Here is an 18,434-nt window from a genome sequence, read left to right on the forward strand (position 1 = left end):
AGCTCAGGCCCCCTCTAAACTATGCTAGACACATACATAGTGCAGCTTGTGTCTCAGCAATGGGTCCATGCTCAGCAGTGAGGCAATACAGACTTAGCCTCAGTGTCATGTGGGTTAGTTGCCTTATCAGTATTAGCTCTCTTCTGCATTTGATGGTATTCAGTATTTCTGTTTCCCATTTGCCTCCTAGTGGTTTTCCTACACTTGTTCTCATACTGAATAGTACTCAATATTCATGGGAATCTTGATTTTAGAGCCCTTAAAGGAAGATTCTGACACCACATAAAAGATGCAAGTGTCCAGCTTTTTTTTCTCCAATTTGTGATAGCTCCAGCTTTTTCTACCACATCTGTTACACTAAAGCTGTTTGGATGCTGGCATGATGGTACAAGTTATAATTTTTTTTTATGGAACAAAAGAGTTTATAGGTTAACTGCACAGCACAATAGAATCTCAAAATCTCTGAATTCCAATGGACTTTTCCATATGAGGAAAGTATGTTGAAAGAGGACTCTCTCAACTTAATTCCTAGTTCAAATAAATCCTACTTGTTACAGCTGCCAGGCACCCTGCAAGCTTCCCCACAAAGATTTTTTTGCAGTACTTCTCATATGTGAGCTGCAATATATTGCATTTTCAGTCTTGGAAGTACCTAGTTAAAAGGTTGCATACCCTAAATAAGGAGCCATATTTTCTACGAGTCCTATGTTTCCCTATTGTCATGTTTTCCTAAACAAATATAGCTACATATGCAGTATGTTAGACACACACACACACACACACACACACACACACACACACACACACACACACGAAGTAGTTTATGACATTCTCTCACCCCAAGACAACTTGTTAATTGCGTTGGTGAAATGAAGGCCAATACTGTATTAGGGCATAAACTTCCCTGGACTTGCAATAAATCCACTTCAGATGTATGTTGTCACAAGCAGTGGGTGGGCCCACCCGGAAATCTTCAGTTAGGCTCTTTTGCTCCAGAGGTTGCTGTGGCTTTCACTTGTATTTTATGTTCAATCCAAATTGTCCCTATCCCTCTTTAACAATCTCCTTATGGATGTACAGAGAGACTGGGTGTGCGTGTACATGAGATGCTAACTGTACAGCAACCTAATAACACTGTGCAGTAGCGTACCAGGCAAAAACTGGGCTAATACACTACTGTGCAGTAACATTAGGCTACTGCACAATAAGCATCACTAAAAAGCCATGCACTGGTGCTACTGAGTGGTAGTGCACGTTACTGTGCGTTGATTTAGTACTTGGTTAACTACAAGTGCATTAATGAATGTGTAGATGTACCCACTGTCTCTTTCGTTCAAATACTGAGAACAGCAGAGGCACATGAGTCCAAAATTATGTATATTGGGGCTGTCTTCATCTGGAAGATTACTTTCTCTATGGGGCCAAGGTCCCACATTTTCATGTCCTTCAATCTTCTTAAAGTAGTGGGAGTATTTGTATGAGAAGCTGGAGTATTTGTATGAGAAGTTTAAGACTGCTGACGCTTACCATCTGTGACCTTTTACTGTGCAAAAACCCGGGATGTTAAATGAACCTACAAGTTATATACATGTTTATATTATATATGACTCATCTGCTTAATATTTAGTCGGCGTTCTATTAGCCTCCCCTGAAGAACCTCTGCGAGCACTACCTCTACTCTGCCAGAGGGTTGTATTTTAATGTCACACCCAAAATGTGAGGTCTCACGTGGCTTATAGGCACCATCATTAAGCCAGCCCAGGAAACTCAACGGGCAGATTTGTGAGGCATAATGACATGTTTTTCCCAGTCACTGAAGTAGCACTCCTTCTATTGAATGAATTCAAGTTATCAGGCTCTCCCTTGAATCCCAGCCAGCAAGACCTATTCAGTGTCAGAATTCAGACACTTATTTTCTGATGAATCATCTCTCTCTCTCCCTCCCAAACATTCAAGCTTTCAACAAAAGTAGTATAGTAGTATTGAAACCATGCTATTGAGACCACAAAAATTAGTAAAACACCAACAAAAGCGTGCAGATTAGAAGTTATCCATGGGTGGGAGGTCCCTTATGCAGTGTCTTAAGTTTCCCCTTTTCTCTCTGAGATCCATATGATTCTATAGCAAAGTTCCACATTCTCTGCATTGCCATACTTTTAAGTGTGGTACTACAGTGACAGAGAAAGGGGAATAAAAATGTGCACTTAGTAAAAGCTGGTATATCCAAAGACAGAATTTTCAGTCACTGAGGTAAGTAATACTGAAGGAAAAAATGATTGAAGTATACTGAGAGTTTAGCTGCAGAATTCTGGTTTCCCAACACTGTCCAACTGCCTTCAACAGTGACCTAAGTCACTACATATAATAAGCACATCCTTACATGCACTAATGTACTAAAGACCTGGGAAACAATATTGTTTAGTTGCCTATAACAAGTGCTTTATAGGGCTGCAGGTCAGGAACACTTTGCCATTTCCAACTAAAAGAATACCATCATCAGTCAATATTCTTCCTCAAAATTAATCATCCTCTAAGTATATCCATTGCACTCCCAAGTTTCACCTTGGGCTTTTTTGTGGTTATCTAGTTAGCACGCTGGTTTATGGTTCTTCTGAAACAACCTCCACTTAGCACACAGCTGACAGAGAAATCTGTAAAAATGCCATTGATCACCATGAGTAGTGAACCCTCCTTCAACAACTTGGTATCCACAATAGCATTTACACTCCAACTTAAAAAATTAAAGTGAAAATGATGATATAACCATATCAGCAGTTCTCCAGTCATAGTGCCACCCTAGTGACAGCTCAAGTCTTTGCATAAAATGTATCAGCTTGTAATAGTGAATGCTTTGGAGGTTTTAACATGTATCTTGTATGTACTTTATTTGTTTCTCTTGATAAAGATGAGGAATATCCAAATACATGCTGCACTCCTTATTTTGGCATTTATGCTGCCATGCAAATGTATTTTGAAAGGCAGTTGTACAACCAACCTAGGGATAGGATTATATGGTCCACTAAACCCATTTTTCTTTCCTAGTAAGGATCAAAACCACTCCCACACTGCATGCATTAATGCCACGTTCTGTCTGTGAAGATGTCTCTCTTGAGGGGCTGTTATGAGAAATACAAGTCCACAGCGTCTTTCTTTTTCCAACTTGAGCACTGCTCTAGAATAACTCACAGAAAACCTCAGAACCTAGAAACTGAGATCAGACTGGACTTGAAGATGCATTATAAATACTTCATATGGCAAACTAAAAGGCAGCTCATTAAAAAGATGATCAGGCCTGTTTGGTACATGACAGACTAATGGGGTTTGATGTGCATGAAAGTGAATAAAATCTGCTACTTTCCAGTTTTGTGGAGCTTGTAATTAAAAGACTGTGACCATTCCACTATATCCTTAAACAGTATCTAAACCTACCTAAGATGATGCAGGGATCCTAGGCTGCAATCAGGATAACTGAGGACTTACAAAATGCAGTAGGAGCTTCCTTCAAACTTAGACTCATATGCATCTGTTTTAAAGCGAGGCACATTGAATATGCTTTGAGAAAGAGCTCTTAACAAACCCAGCGAATAAACTGTTTCTGTCGATCATCTATTCCTGACGGTGCTAAGAGAAAAGTGTCTTTAGTACGTGGCAGCCATCCGAATTAGAGAGGGCTGTGTAATATAGTCCTACTGGGTATCTCCAAACATGGAGCAGGCCTCTAAAAGACAGGCAGCGTTAGTGAAAGCGTTGTGTCTGAATCTGTCGGGTAAACCCTCGCAAGTCCTGCAGCATATCCGAAAAAGGCAGTAGCAGGCGGCTCTCGGCAGGCTGAAGGGCACCTTTAAAACTGCTGAACGGTTCAAGAGGAGGAAAGTTGAACGTGCACAGATGTTGTAAACCAAAAATCTGTACTAAATTATATAGGTGTCCTTCCACCAGGGGGGGTTACAGTAGTTAAAAACCGGCCTGGAGTCCTACTCCAGTCCCAACAACTTCAGAATAAATCACAGAGAGAAAGATTATTTCAAAATATTTTTTTTTTAAACCAAACAACCGTTGGTCGCTTTGTCCACGCTTGAAATGAGATGGATCTGACACTTCTCCTTGACCCCTTCTTTCCCTCAACATCTCTCGGGGCTTGGCAAGGATTCAGCAGCGTCTTCGGGCGTGGGTAGCTCTCCTGGCTTTAGTCCGTAAGATCCCAGCAGCAAGACGCGTCCGGCCGGGAGCGGGGGAAGCGCTTGCCCGGGCCCTGCCCGCCCGCTCGCCCGCCCGCCCGCCTGCCCGGAGCGCGCAGAGCGCCGCCGCGCGTGCGAGCGCCACAGCCAACTTCGCACCGCGCGGAGCAGGAGCAGGAGCCGGAGCCGGAGCGCGAGGAGAAGCCCCCGGGGCCGCGCCTGCCCCTTCTGCAAAACCAAGCCGTGCGTTTGCCATAATCCGCAGAGCCCGGGGCTTTTCCCAGCTCCCTTCCCTGCAGCCCGCCGCGAGGTCCCGCGCCCCGTCCCGTCTGGCACCCGACAACCCCTCGTGTGGAAATAACCCGCGCCCGCCCCACGCCGCGGCTACTCACGGGGGCTGCAGGGGCCCGCGGAGCGGAGCGGAGCGGAGCCGGGGGGACGAGGCCGCGCTCGGCTTGTTTTGAAGCTCGGGCTCCGGCTGCCTCCCGCCGCGGGGCGGGGATGATGTCAGAGGCGCGGGTGTGGAGCCGGGCGGGTTTCCAGGAGGCCCGCGGGGGCCGCCCCGCCCCGCCCCGCCGCCCGGCCCTTCTGGGCTGGCTGGAGAAGGGCGTCCTGCGCGCACGGGCCCCGCGCTCCCCCGCGGCTTGTGCGGCCAGCGGAGCCCTGCCCTGCCCTGCCCTGCCCGGCCGAGCCAGCTGCGCTTGGGCTTCCCTGCGCCGCCCCGGCCCCGGCCCCGGCCCCGGCCCTGGCCCCCCTCGCGGATCGGTCCCGGGTGTCGCGCGAGTGCCGCTCGTGGGGGGCCGCGGGAGGTTTCCCGGGAGCCACCTGCTCCGCCGGGCGGGGAGGCGCAGAAAGGCTGGCCGCGGGCAGGGGACGAGCCCCGCCTGATCCGGATCCCGCTCCGCTTTAAAGCACCTCCTGCTCCCTCTGGAAGGGTCTGCTGCCCCGCCAACCTCACTCCTCGCAGCCACTAAGATCTTCGGCAAAGTATATATATTCTTTTCCTAGATAAAGAGATAGGGAAGGTTCTTATTGGATCCCACAAGGACTTTGGATAAGACTGAGAAGACGTCAAGGCGTCAACAACGCCCTTCTCCCTGATCGGAGACCCTGGATGAGTTGTCAGCACTGTAGGGAGAAACGTGACCTCCCATCTGTGTTGCTCATGGGATCATTTGCCTGATTAATTTGCAAAGGAAAGTGCACAGCAGGAAAAGACAAGGGGGGGGGGAATAAATCATAATAAGTAATACAATACCAAGTCTTCAGAGCTCAATGAAATGTGAGTGAAAAGTGCAGCAACTTTGATCATGGCTTGCAAATGTCAACTGTGCTAGAGCCTTTTGGCATGGTCAAAGGGCTTCACTGACTTGGGCACTGCCCAGAAGTTCTCGTCTATTCTTTACACATTACATATAATCAAAGCCTTTCTTTGAATACTTTTTTATTTGTCCTTTGTGCAGTATTACAGTTCCTGGGACCCAAAAGTGTCCTTGAATCAAGGCTGCAGTTTTAGCTGTACTAGAAGCAGGAACAGGCTGCTTATATGATTCATTCTTGTAGTTTAAGTTTTTCATTTCATCCAATGATCTGATAGACCAAATTAGAGTAGAAATACTCTAATGCATGGAAAACTGGTTTCGTGAGTGTTGCAAATTAAGGTACAAATATGATATGTTAAAGCTACTACATGTTCTTTTTAGTTTCATTAGGATAAAAAATTGTAGTTTTTTAAAAGGTTTAATGATAGCTGTACTCTAGACAATTTAATAATTGTCACAGTTTTCTCTGCAATGAATAATCCCAGTGCCTTCAATTGGACCAGTTAAAGTACTAAACCTTTTGCTTAGGAGCAGGTTTATACCTGGTAAATATCTAAGACTTTTAATTAATTGTTGCTGAGGCTTTGTGAAGTGCCGAAATCAGAAAGGTAATATCCTTCAGAGTAATTTGCGAAAGTTTGGAAATCGGGCAATCATGAATCTAATCCTGCGTAGCCCTGGCTTGCTATATGGCCTTGCTCTTTGTCTTGGTGAATTCAAGAGTGGGGGGCTATGGGGGAGGCTGCAGCTACCCCAAAATTTGCGGTAGCCCCCCTTTTCCCCCTCCCAACACTGCCACCACCTGCCCTGAGTGCAGCACAGCCCAGCCCCCCTCAGGGAAGTGCCCAGTGCAGCCCCCCTAGCCCCAGCCTACAGCAGCAGCCCACCCTCACCCCGTGTGCATATCTGGGGCACATGCCCCCATGCCCTCCCCAGGTGTGTGCAGCAGTGGGAGCTACCACCCCCTCCCCGTGCCAGGTGCCCCCCAGACAAGCCACCCACGTCTCCATCCCACGCCCTGCCCTGGCTATGCATGGCCAGCCCCAGCCCTAGCCCCACTCCCTCCCTCCCTTACTGCCGTTGGGAGCCGGGGAGGGGGGGGAAATCAAGGCCCCAGCAATGAGGGAGGGAGCAGAGTACAGGCAGGAGCAGGGGTTGGAGTGAGTGAGGCCCCAGCTGAACTGGGTGGCGGGACAAGCAGAGGCCTGGGAGCACCTGCCCCCTGATCTTTGCATCTCTGCAAAAACAAACACGACAGAGCTCTGGATACCCTTGACGAGCGCACAAAACCGTAGATACGTCTTAAGAATTTAACGAACAAGACGGGAAGAGGTTGGTGGTTGATCAGGCCGCCGAACTCCTCTGAGACGCACACAAAGTTTCTATTACTCTGCCGCATGCTCAGAGTCCCCACGAGATGGTTGTGGAGTCCTCTACAACTTGGGCGGAAACTGCTCAAACCTCTTATACGACTAGCAAGCCAATCGCTAGCCGCCACGTGGGAATAATTTAGAAACAGCCAATAATGGGAAACAAATTTACATACGGGTGGCAGGAACTCCTTTGCACTAGGGTTTTCTCTCTGCAGCTGAGAATTGCACTGTGCAAAGAAAGCTCCATGTGGCGGGAAATAATTCTGCAGTGCTGAAGCGCACACAATCATTGGGTCATGACATCTATATGAAACACTTTACTGCTCTGTAGACTAATCCGTGCAATAAAGCATCACTGTCTACATGCGTGCACAATTTACTGCATAGAAATTAGTCTACTGTGCAGTTAGCTACTACCTGTATTCACAGGTAGTAAACTAACTGTGCAATAGATACTGTGCAGTAGTGCATGTGTAGATGCTGACTGGGAGCAAACTTGCTCCCAGTCAGCCCCAACACAAGGTGGGTCACAAGAAATGAAAACTCCCCTGGTCCTGGCACTGCTTGGCTCCCGGCTCCCCCCAGGAGCTGAGCAGCACCAGGACAGGGTAGCTCTGTGCCTCCCCCACACCAGCTCCCCTCTCCCCAGGAGCTAAGCACTCTGCTTCCCCACCCAGCTGGGGGCTGGCTGGGAGCTGTTCCACCTCTGGGGCAGGTCCCAGCCAGCTCCTGGCTGAGTGGAGATCCCAGAGCATCCTGGGCTGCCCTGGAGCTGTCCTGCTTCTAGGACAGCTTCCAGCCAGCCCCAGCTGAGTGGGACAGTTCCCACAGCAGGGAAGAGAGCTAAGGTCTATAACCATAACTTCAGGGAGTTTTCCTCCTTTTTCTGTGGTAAATCTGTATCAAAACCTAAATGAGCTTCCAAATGAGAATGAAAGAAGAACAGATACTAATACAGTGATATAAAGGCCTTGTATCAGCTTTTAAACACACCCAAAGATCTATCCTGAACAACTGTTTATTTAAAGGTAAGAATCGCATACGAGAGAGATAATAAACCCATCAGGAAATAAATACTTTTATCATGGTTCAATTAACACTTCAGTCTCAATATCTTCCTTAAGTGGACACATCTCATTGAGCAGTAAAGAACCCATGAGGGGAATTCAAATCCATGAGACTTGAAAGTATATGTAAAGCTGCCTTTGGGACCCTGTTGGGGTTTCAGTACAACCATCATGAGCAATTTCCAGAATTTTCTTCACTATTTATGCTCATTAAAGGCTTTTTTTTTTTTTTTATACCTCTTAGAATCGACAGCATTCATGTTTTGTTTTATTTTTCCCCTCTATTTCTCTGTACATACATGTTAAGAGACAAAATTACTCATGCAAGCATATGCAGACAGATCAGAGTAGGAGACAAATCCCTATTATAATGTAAAACTTATCTATAACTTTAAAATATTGGGTTTGTCTCCACATGCTGTTGTTTTTATGCCAAAGCAACTGGTGGAACCTGAGGTGGTTAGCCCTTCACATTTTATGCCTTGTGATGGCAATGTATAAGAAATGGGAGATTGTACAGGAAGGGACAGAATGTGATATCTTGTGATCAGAGGGAAACGTTAAATACTGTAAATGCAATGCACTGAGAATCCTTCACAGTTCAGACAGAGGAAGTCCTATAATTTGTGACTTCCACTTGCAATTTATTACTAGCTCTAAAGCCATCTTAGTACGCCCAATGGATGAGAAAGTGGTGTGTCCGTAAGTCACTTCAATGACATTTACAAAAATATCAATGTAACAAAATGGCCTCTTCCAGTACTGTCACCTATAGCATACAAAAATTTCTGGCTTCTGTACTCACATGTACTCCAGGTTACCTTTCAGGAGAGGATTGGCATAGACCCACAATGACTGATTCCTTTTTCAGTAGAGAGGACACCAAACATTTTTGGTGAGTGCACTATTTGATGGAGTAAGAAATACAGAGGGTTTATAGGGAGTTGCTAATAGTAGCCTTTGGGTTGAAGTTGCAGTAGTAAAGAGAAGGAAAAAAACCCAGAAGGATGGGTAAGAGAAGTAGAGGCTGGACCTATGAGGGGTTTTTTTGTTTGTTTGTTTGTTGTTTTTTTTTAAAAGTGTCCTCTTAAGTAGAAAAAAAGTAGTACCCCCCCATAAAGGATGAACCTGACAATATAAACACAAACAGCTGACTGTTTGACTCCACTGGGCTGAAGATTTGGAAATTAAGTCATCTGAACCATTTCCTTGATGCACATCTAGGTATTCTAAAAGGAATGACTTGTTACAGAACATGCTGATTTTTAAACGGAAGATATTTCTGGTTCTGAATTATGGGACTAGAAGGATGACAAATTAGTCACTTCTCCCATGTCATTTGTTCCATTAAATTTATTACTTGCAAGCTCAGTGTTCCCTTCACAGTGAGATAAATGCCTTTAAGAATATTTCTTTCCTTGCATTCTTTCCCATGTGCTTTTACTTGTCTTACAGTTTAGACTTACCTAGTTTTCTTTCTGATACAATTTCCTAAAAGTATTTAAATTCTAACATGCTGTCAAATGTTTTACGCTTCCCCTGAAAACACAGCACTTTGGTCTGTGCCCCCCCCAAACTCGGTTAGACTGGAGATTCCAGAAAGCCTGGCAACCCAAGACTGGAAGTCCCACACAGGTGTTGCAGGCTGTACTGACTGCTGCTTCCTGCTATGCTGTCTACAGTGAAATGCCTGAAATTCTCCTCTGTTGGTCTAGCACCAGTGCATCCCCAGTAGTGGAAGCATTTGTGTAAATCAGAAATGGAAGCAAGTTTTAACTTTGGTGATCTGAACAGATTAAATATGATTTCTCCCTATGCTCAATACAGCTTCATTAGGGAAAGTGTCTTTCAATATTTTGCTGTAATTGCTTGGTGCCACTGTGCAGAACCAGATATTAATCAATCTCTGTATACCTTTCTTATTTTACCTTGTGAAGGGACATGTATTCAGAAGATCTTGTATCCTCTAGTATGCCATGAAGTCCCTTTAACTGGTCTGCCAGTACAGTGCAATAGATTAATCTTTTTTTCTTTGACTCGCTCAAAAAAGCAAGTGTATCAGATTCAAATACTATTCAAAATAGTATATTTGTGGGGAAGTGGTTTTTCTCATTTATATTCTTGAAAGCCTGAGCTTCTGCTGTTGTATTAGATTAGACATTTAAGCCAGTGGCTTCCTTTTAATTGTCTGTTTTATAAACCAAATATAGTTTACAGTAGTAGATTTGCCAGTAGATGGAATTCCAGGCGGCCCTTTTCCTAAAAAGGATCCCATGAAAATAGTTTATTTAAAAACAATGGTCCAAATGACAAATAACCTAGGCCTCAGAAGTTGTATCTGTTGTGCATTTGGCCCCCCAAAGCACTCTACAGCTGTGCTGTGACACATGTGCACAGCTGCAGAGTGCTTGAAAAGCCAATAGAGCGACAAATTAATCCTCATCTAATGAGGGATCAGATGAATGCACTCCAAAGTGGAGTGCCTTAGGGAACTCATGTTCCTTAGAGTCAATCTGTCGGTGGGATCAGAGTTGGGCTGATGCAAGAAGGGGAGGGGGAGAGAGCTGTGGGCTGGGGTTTTCTCAGGCTGAGCTGAGGGGAGGGAGGGTGGGTTAGACCACCCCCCACCTCATGGCCCACCCCCACCCCTCCTCCTTCAGCTCAGGCCAAGCAAACCCCAGCCTGCAGCTCCCCCTCCCCCTCCTCCCTCCTTTCTGCGGACAGCACTGGAGCTGGGAGTGGGGGTGGGGCTGCATCGACCCACCATCAAAGCACGATGAGTTAGAGCATGGACCTGCACGTCGGTCAACGCCCCTAGCGTTGAAGAAGGTGACAGCCATTCTGTGTCGATACCTGTTAGTTGCTTTGTCACACCTTTCCAAAAAACAGAATCTCCATACACACTAGTGGCAGGAACCTTAATGTATATAATCCTCAATAGCTCCTGCAAACACGCATAGTGTTCATAAAATGAAATGGAATTCATTGTTGAAGAGACACATGCCCCGCGCTGTCACAAGAAGCGGGGATTTCTTAGGGCAACGTTTTATTGGACCAACTGTGTAGCTGGGATAAAGTTAGACAAGCTTTTGAATGCAAGGTATTTTTAAGAGACTTGATAAAGAATGTCTTGCATTTAAACACCTGTCTAACTATCCCAACTACAGTTGTTCAATGGAAGATAGCACCCTAAGAAATCCCTTCCTTTCACATAATTTTTGTACCATCAGAGCTATAACATCACTATTACACTATCAAACTGTTACATCATTCATCTGCAAAGGAAATAGCTTGTTTGTATATTTGAGATGTATTATTTCCCCATTAATGGAAAGGATCTGTGGAAGACCCTCTTTCAAAGATCGCAATACTTTATTATACTGGCTGCAGCTTTTTGCAGGTAGGGTCTAAAAATGCAGGCTATTTAATGATGAATATGAGTGATTACATTATAAAGCTTTCTATTAAACTGATGCTTATATTATCTGTTGGGCTTTAAGTTCATTGGTAAAAAGATCATGTTACTAGCTTCTTAATGCATGCCTCATGAAAGTTTCTACGTATAATGGCATGAGTTCCGTTGCATGTAAGCCTCACATAACAGCATCAAGGCCTTTTGATACTGACTCTCTCAGTAAGACAAAGTAGCTACCAGCAGTTCTGAGCCATGTAAGTATAAATAATTCTAATGAGCTAATGCATAAAATAAATACATAATCTTCAATCAAGGAAATGGAATTTAAAATTTGGCTTGTATCTGTTCACAACATTTCATATATAGGGTTTCACTTAAACTATAATGGATAGTGGGTGCATGTACATGAGATGTTACGTTGCTGTAGCTCATTGCTACGGTGATGTAGTGTCAGCGGGCACTAATGATGCGGCTGCTACAGTGCATTATCAATGAGCTATTGTGCAAGTAGCTCATTGCTAATGTGCAGTAGGGTTGGAAATGTCCTGTGTGCCTCTGGCACTGTGTAGTACTGTGCTAAGTCAAGTACTAAATGACTGAATAGTACCAACTGCACAGTGGGACCCACATATAGATGTGCCCACTGGTTACCATCGTGAAAGCACCATTACATTTTAAAATAATTGGAAAGATTCATAGATGCTAGGGTCGGAAGGGACCTCAGTAGATCATCGAGTCCGACCCCCAAGTCTGTGCTGAATAGAGGTCCAGGACAAAGATGGCAGAGATGCTATAAAAAGCGTATATCCAGAAAGTATTTAGAGTATCTGATTTTGGAGAGATCTAGCCACAGCTATTAGATATTCATTCACAAGGGCCTGAAGATAAGAAAGCAAAGTAGACTCCTCTTTTGGAATATAACCTTGGCTGTGGCTGGATAGCAAGACCACAGTCAGAGGATAAGCGTTAATGTAGGCATGTTCTCCTTCTAACACCTCGCTCAAGTGGAGATCATGTACTATTACAAATTGTGCTCAGAACTGTTATTCTTAAACAAACAAAGGACTTTAGTAGGATTTGGTTCTCATTAACTCTAGGGCAATCCCAAAAGTGCATGTAGCGGTACTGTCATTTTTAATCATTAAACAAGTGGCTCTTGACTGGTAGAAGAACTGTATGTAGTTACAGAAATTGAAAATTGGAGCCCTGTTCTTGTTCAGTACCTCTGAACAAGAACATTTAGCAGCTGAAAGCCCCACACATGCACACAGTTAGGCAAATGAATAACTAAGTATGTGAGCATGACATGTGCATGTGATGCTTTGCAGATGAAAGTGATTTGAGATTTGGGATTTAAATATGATTTTAAAAGCTTCCATTCAATACCAAGATTTGAAAATTCAGGCTGTGATTTGAGCAATTTTGATTGGTAGTATGCAAGTGAAGAATAAGCTAGAATTGGGATTTTGTTGCTTATGTTGTTGATATCAGTTTTCAAATTTAAGTAATAATATATTCTGCACTTTTTTTTTTTTTTTTTTTAAGAAAAAGGGTTTGTTTGTTTTTTGTCAAACTAGCTCATAGTGGATTTTCCTAGATTTAAGACAGAATGGAATGGAATAACGATTTTTGAGGACTTGCTATCTCTTTACAAAGCAACAATTAAAAAAAAAAAGTTTTATTGTTGACGACAATTCATTTTTATTGGTCCTGATAGAATGTAATACATTTCACTTTTATTTAACTTAGCTTGGCCAAGGAAAACATCATAAATAGTTTTACTTTCCTTTCCACTTAATTCTATATTTGCTACATATCAGCACTGTGTTGCAGAAAAATGCTTTAAACTACATAGCCAACTGTTTCCATTAAAATGTTTTAAGAAATCATTGATAAAATCCCATTATTAATAGAAATGAATAAAATCCTTTTTAATGCAAATCAAACTTCCTTAAAAAGGAAAAACTGCTGTGGATTAGGATGCCACCCAGTACAGGCAATCCTCGACTTGTAACATTTTGAGTTGCAACGTTTCACGCTTACAACGTTTATAAATTGACACCGTTTAACTTTCTGACTTCAATTTTGACTTGATCCGATGTGACACCATACCAGCAAACAAGTTCGCTGCATCGCCCATCTCACTGGAGAACATCTGTCCAACCTTCCTTGTTTGCTTTTTTAAAGAAAGTGTCCGAGACTCCAGAAACACCTGCAGCCAAGACTTCTGAGAAGACTCCGGCCAAGAACCCTTCAAAAAGTCCAACCAAGAGTCCTTCAAAAAGTCCAGCAAAGTCACCTCAAAGAAGTCCTTCCAAATCAATATGATTGCTATTTACAATATAAAGACATTAATGCAGCTATGTTACTCATCTATAATTGATCGAGTACAAAATTCTGGGTTATTTTTGTTGAAAATAGGATATCGAGCCTTGGTTCAGGAACCAATTCCTCACTTATAACATTGTTTCCTATGGGGAAAATCAGTTCCTAGTTACAACGTTTCGACTTAAGATGCAGTTTTCAGGAACCAATTGTCATAAGTCCAAGGACTGCCTGTATTGACATAATCTCAACTATTTCCTTGTTACTTCATCCTCTAGTGCCATATAAATAAGACTGCCTTTGTATTACATCTAAATAAAAAATACACAGTGCTTAAATGCAATATGGCTATCATTGTTTGATATGATGATTCAAATGCTATGTTTAATTTTAGTTTACAAGTTTGTAGGATGGGCTCTAAAATCCTGGCATGGGTTCCATGGGTTTCTTCTGAGACTGGTGGGTTTTTTTGCATTGTTGGAATTCTTACACTTATAGGCTTGACATTGCTAATTTTGGATTGGAATAAATAGGGTGATTTCCTTTTAATCTGTGCAAAAATTGTCAAATAAGTAACTCGCTTCATGTGACAGCCTCACCTTGCTTTCACAGTACTAGGTGTCATGACCCAAAGGTCTGATTATTTTTTTTTTTTTGTGTGTGTGTGTGTGTGTGTGTGTGTGTGCTTCGGCACTAAGAATTATCCCCGTGGGTATACAACTTCGTTGCACGGAGGAGTTCTGCTGCGCAGAGAACCCGCGTGCAGGGAAGTGTTCCCACCACTTTGCAGAGATCTTTGCAGGGTGCATTTCCTTTGCAACACAGAAATGCACGGTGCAAAGGTTTCCCGCTTGTCGTATGCAAATTCATGCCCCGCAATTGGCTAGTTCTAAATTATTCACACATGGCGGCTAGCGATTGGCCTGCTAGCCGTATAAGAGGCTTGAGCAGTTTCCGCCCAAGCCGAAGAGAACTCCGCATCCATCTCGTGGGGACTCTGGGTGTGCGCGGCAGGGTAATAGAAACCCTGTGTGTCGCTCAGAGGAGTTTGGCAGCCTGATCCACCGCCCACCTCTTCCCGTCCTCGAACGGAGCCTACTATAGGACGTAACGACGAGTTTAATGCGCTCTTGTCCTGGACATCCGGAGTTTGTCTGCGTGGAGCCTAGCAACCTCCACGTGATTGTTCGTGTTCTGTCTGCGTGGAGCCTTGCAACCTCCACGTGTGTTCGTGTTTTCTGTTGTAACCGCAAGTCAAGCAAGTTCTCAGCCTACACCACGACCATCTCAGTGTAAGTAAAATAATCTTAAAATCAACCGTTACGTGTCTGTGCCTAATTCTAGCTCGGCACCTGCCCTCTCCGACCCGGCCTGCCCGGGCTGCTGGCCACAGCTCGCGTGCAGAGCGACGTAAGCGACCCGGGGTCAGACCCGGCGCGCACACCAGGAAAGATTGCAGACCACATAAGTTCCTTTGATTAATGCTTCACTGCTAATCTTTATCTAAAGTAACTGGACTCTAATAGTATTCCATCTCATTTTGCTTTACTGTCCTTTTTTAATTTCCTTTTGTTTTCTCAGTCTTGTTCTTTTCTATTCCTATTCTTGCAATTTGCATTTCATATGATCTGGTAGTAGATATATAGTGCAATAGGTGATTCACTCTTAGTCATCTGCTTTTACTAAATCATTATTTATACAGGGTGAATTGTAAATTGAGGAAGTCCTCTTAGACTTGTATATCCCATATGCTAAAGGGTGGATCATAAATTAAGGAAATCATGTTAGATGTATATTTCCCATATGCTAGAGTATGAAATTTTCCTAAAGAGAAATTGCTGTTCCAGGCCATATAAGAAGTTTGTGTTGCCTTGGAGCATCTTCATTTTCAAAGAACAGAACCAAATGTTGTGGTATTTTGTCTTTATTAATGAAGTGGCAGTAAATATTGGATAGTGAGAGACTCACAAAGTAAGCTCCAAGCATTCTTGGGAGAAGTCTAATGGAAAAATTCTTAATGAATATTCCAGGCATAGTAAGATGGAAAAATGGTATACAGGCTTAAACCAGTAAAAAGCCAACTTGGACACTTTCTTTTTTATGAAGTTAGCTATGTATGTACAACCATGAGGCTCCTGTAATAAGTAAGAATTTGACTACAGCTTATAGTGGTGCTATCATATTCCTGGCTGCTTCTAAGTCTGCAGTACTCACTGCATCTGCTTCTTTAAACTTGAATCTCAGCTCTGTAGATTCACCTTTTCTCTAAATGAAGTTCTCACATTCCTGCAGGGGGCAAACAACTGTACAGAGACATTAAAGTGAGGTATACATATTGTTTATTTAGGAGTTACAATTATTATATTAACATCCTTATATAATAGAGGGCTTAGTTCGTCTGTCTGTCCGTAACTCTTGGAGCACTCTGATTGGTTAGTGAAAGATCCTGGATCCAGATCCTGGCAGTCATCCTTCCTGGCTTCCCTTCCTCAGGTGAGTATGGGGACTCCTCCGAGTCTCAAAGGGAGAAAGCGTTGTGCCCTCATCTCTTTATCCCTCCTGGGGTTTTGTTAGATCTTATTTTAAAGGTTGGGTTTTGTTTGTTTGTTTGGTTTTTATTCTTTTCTTACAGAGTTCCCTCTGTGTCCATTCAGCTCCTCTTCAGTCCTCTTCTCCCTTATGGTTGCTGAGGGACACAGTTCTTGAGCTCTCCCCATCTGGTGCCCAGCCAACCAGAACCGGCAGGAGCTAATAAATTGGGGCATGTGGCAAAGTGGGGGGGTCCCTGACTAGCCACAGAGCTAGTTTCCCCGCCTGCCTCTGGGCACGTTGCCCACCTGTCTATCCTGCTGTGCCTTGTTGTAATCAAATAAATTGCTAATTAAGGTGGGAGACTGCCCATTTTATACCCCAATATTGGGGGCTTACATGTGGCTCCGTTCCACCCCTACACGATGGCCCAAGCCTAACAGATGGCATCTCAGGCAGTTGGCTCAGCCATCCCCTTTGCCCATTAGCTGTGGCTCCAATCATGGGACCTTCGACTTCTGTATAAACCCTAGCTCCATCTCAGGCCAGTCGGGACCCTGAGCTTCTTTGCTCATTATGGGCGTCCCTCATGGTGGGCCCCTGGCCCTTTTGGCCCTTCTGGTCCTGGCCCCAGAATTGACCAGTTGAGTCCTTTGGTTGGGTTTATGCCTCCTGCCTGTGCTTAAGGATTGGGGGTCCCCCATTCCCAGCTCAGGTGCTTCTGGAAGTGTGCCTGGCCCTGTGGGGTCACTCCTCCAGCAGACTCAGGTGCTTCATTAAGTGCACCTAGCCTACCCTGCTGTGATGGTAAATGACGCACCCAAAGGTAAGGGCTGGGGTTAAGGCGCCCTTACCCGCCTTTCACTAGGGTGATAATGCCAGGCCAGTTTCCTGGGGACTCCCGTGCCACTGAGAGCCCCACCAAGCCACCCACTCCTGGGAGAGTGCAGTTTTAGGTCATGCCCAGGACCAGGAGCCTCCAAACCATTCCCTATAGCTCCTGACCTTACCTCCAGGATGTTGCATGCACCCTTGCAACCAGGCGATATTACTGCCTGGCCTGCCAGCAGGGAACTGCCCTGTTTATATAGGCAGCCAGGGATCTAAAATGGCTACCACAATCAATCACCTGCGGGCTGCTTGACTTGGCCCTTAAAGTGGCAGGCACCAACAGTGCCCTGCCACAAGGCATTCCTGTCTTCTGTGCATCTGGTTCTTTTGGGTCCATTGGGTTTCCTGGTGAGTAATCATGCTTGGGGCACCTGTCCTAACAGTTTTTACTGTCTTCCTCCGAGCTGGCAGCATGATCATCACTGCCACACACTGCCACTTCTTTTGCTGTATCCAGAAGCCATTTGTTCTTCCATTCCTTTCACTACATTGGATAGGAATTAGGGGTGTGCAAAGCAGGGTGTATTTGATTTGGATTCAAACAAATTCAGGAGACAGTGATTCGATTTGCTGATTCAGATCACTGTCCCAATTAGATTCAACCAAATCTGAAGATCTGGTTCCGATTCAGAGATCTGGCCTAAGACGCATCGCGCGCGTGTGTGTGTGTGTGTTGTGTTTTTGTTTTTTCTACGTACCTCGTGAATGCTGAGATGGTGGGGCAGATGGAATATCCCACAGGAGTGTGGGGAAGTACTTCCAGTCCACTTCTGGGTCCACCACTGAGCACATGGGGGGCCCTCCCCATGACCCCACACCTCAGTGATCAGCCACTGGGGGGACCCTGGGTGCCCTTCCCACATGCAGGAGGCACCAGAAACTGAGCTGGGGGTGGGGGGTGCTCCCCACAAGTTCCACCGTGGACCCAGAATTGAACCAGGAGTACTTCTGGGTCTGCCACCAAGCACACAAGGGACCTCACTCACTCACTCACTCCTGTGGGATGCTCCATCTGCCCCACCATCTCATTGTTCATGAGTGTGCACCTAGTACCTTGAGGTATGTAGAAAAAATATATAAAGTGGTGTCTATGGCTGAATCGCCAAATCAATTTGGAGATATTAATGGGTCTCCTGATTTGATTCACATTTGGAGATTTGGCTGTCGAATCTCCTCCGAATCAAACTGGCAACTAAGGCTTTACACAGCCCTAATAGGAATTGAGTGCCTGAGAGGATCTGTAGGCACAGAGGCTGGTAGGAGAGCTGGAGGCAAGAGAAAAACAGGATATCTGGTCAGTAAGTTATTCTGCCCAATCAAATTAATATTGTGTG

The 18,434-nt window shown here is 44.6% G+C and overlaps 1 protein-coding gene across 3 annotated transcripts in view; it reads right to left on the reverse strand.

Moving 5' to 3' along the window:
* The window catches only part of EMP2 (epithelial membrane protein 2), a 41,253-nt gene extending 36,506 nt beyond the window's left edge, over positions 1-4,747 (reverse strand). For 2 of the 3 annotated variants that reach the window (XM_019494763.2, XM_059716852.1), the window contains exon 1: positions 4,571-4,747. The gene's annotated coding sequence lies outside the window, so the exon portion shown is untranslated. The remainder of the gene's footprint in view (positions 1-4,570) is intronic. The other variant, XM_006271253.4, reaches the window with a different exon arrangement.
* Between the last annotated feature and the right edge of the window lie 13,687 nt (positions 4,748-18,434).

This window comes from Alligator mississippiensis, chromosome 13 (genome assembly GCF_030867095.1).
Source record: "Alligator mississippiensis isolate rAllMis1 chromosome 13, rAllMis1, whole genome shotgun sequence".
NCBI classification, from domain to species: domain Eukaryota; kingdom Metazoa; phylum Chordata; order Crocodylia; family Alligatoridae; genus Alligator; species Alligator mississippiensis.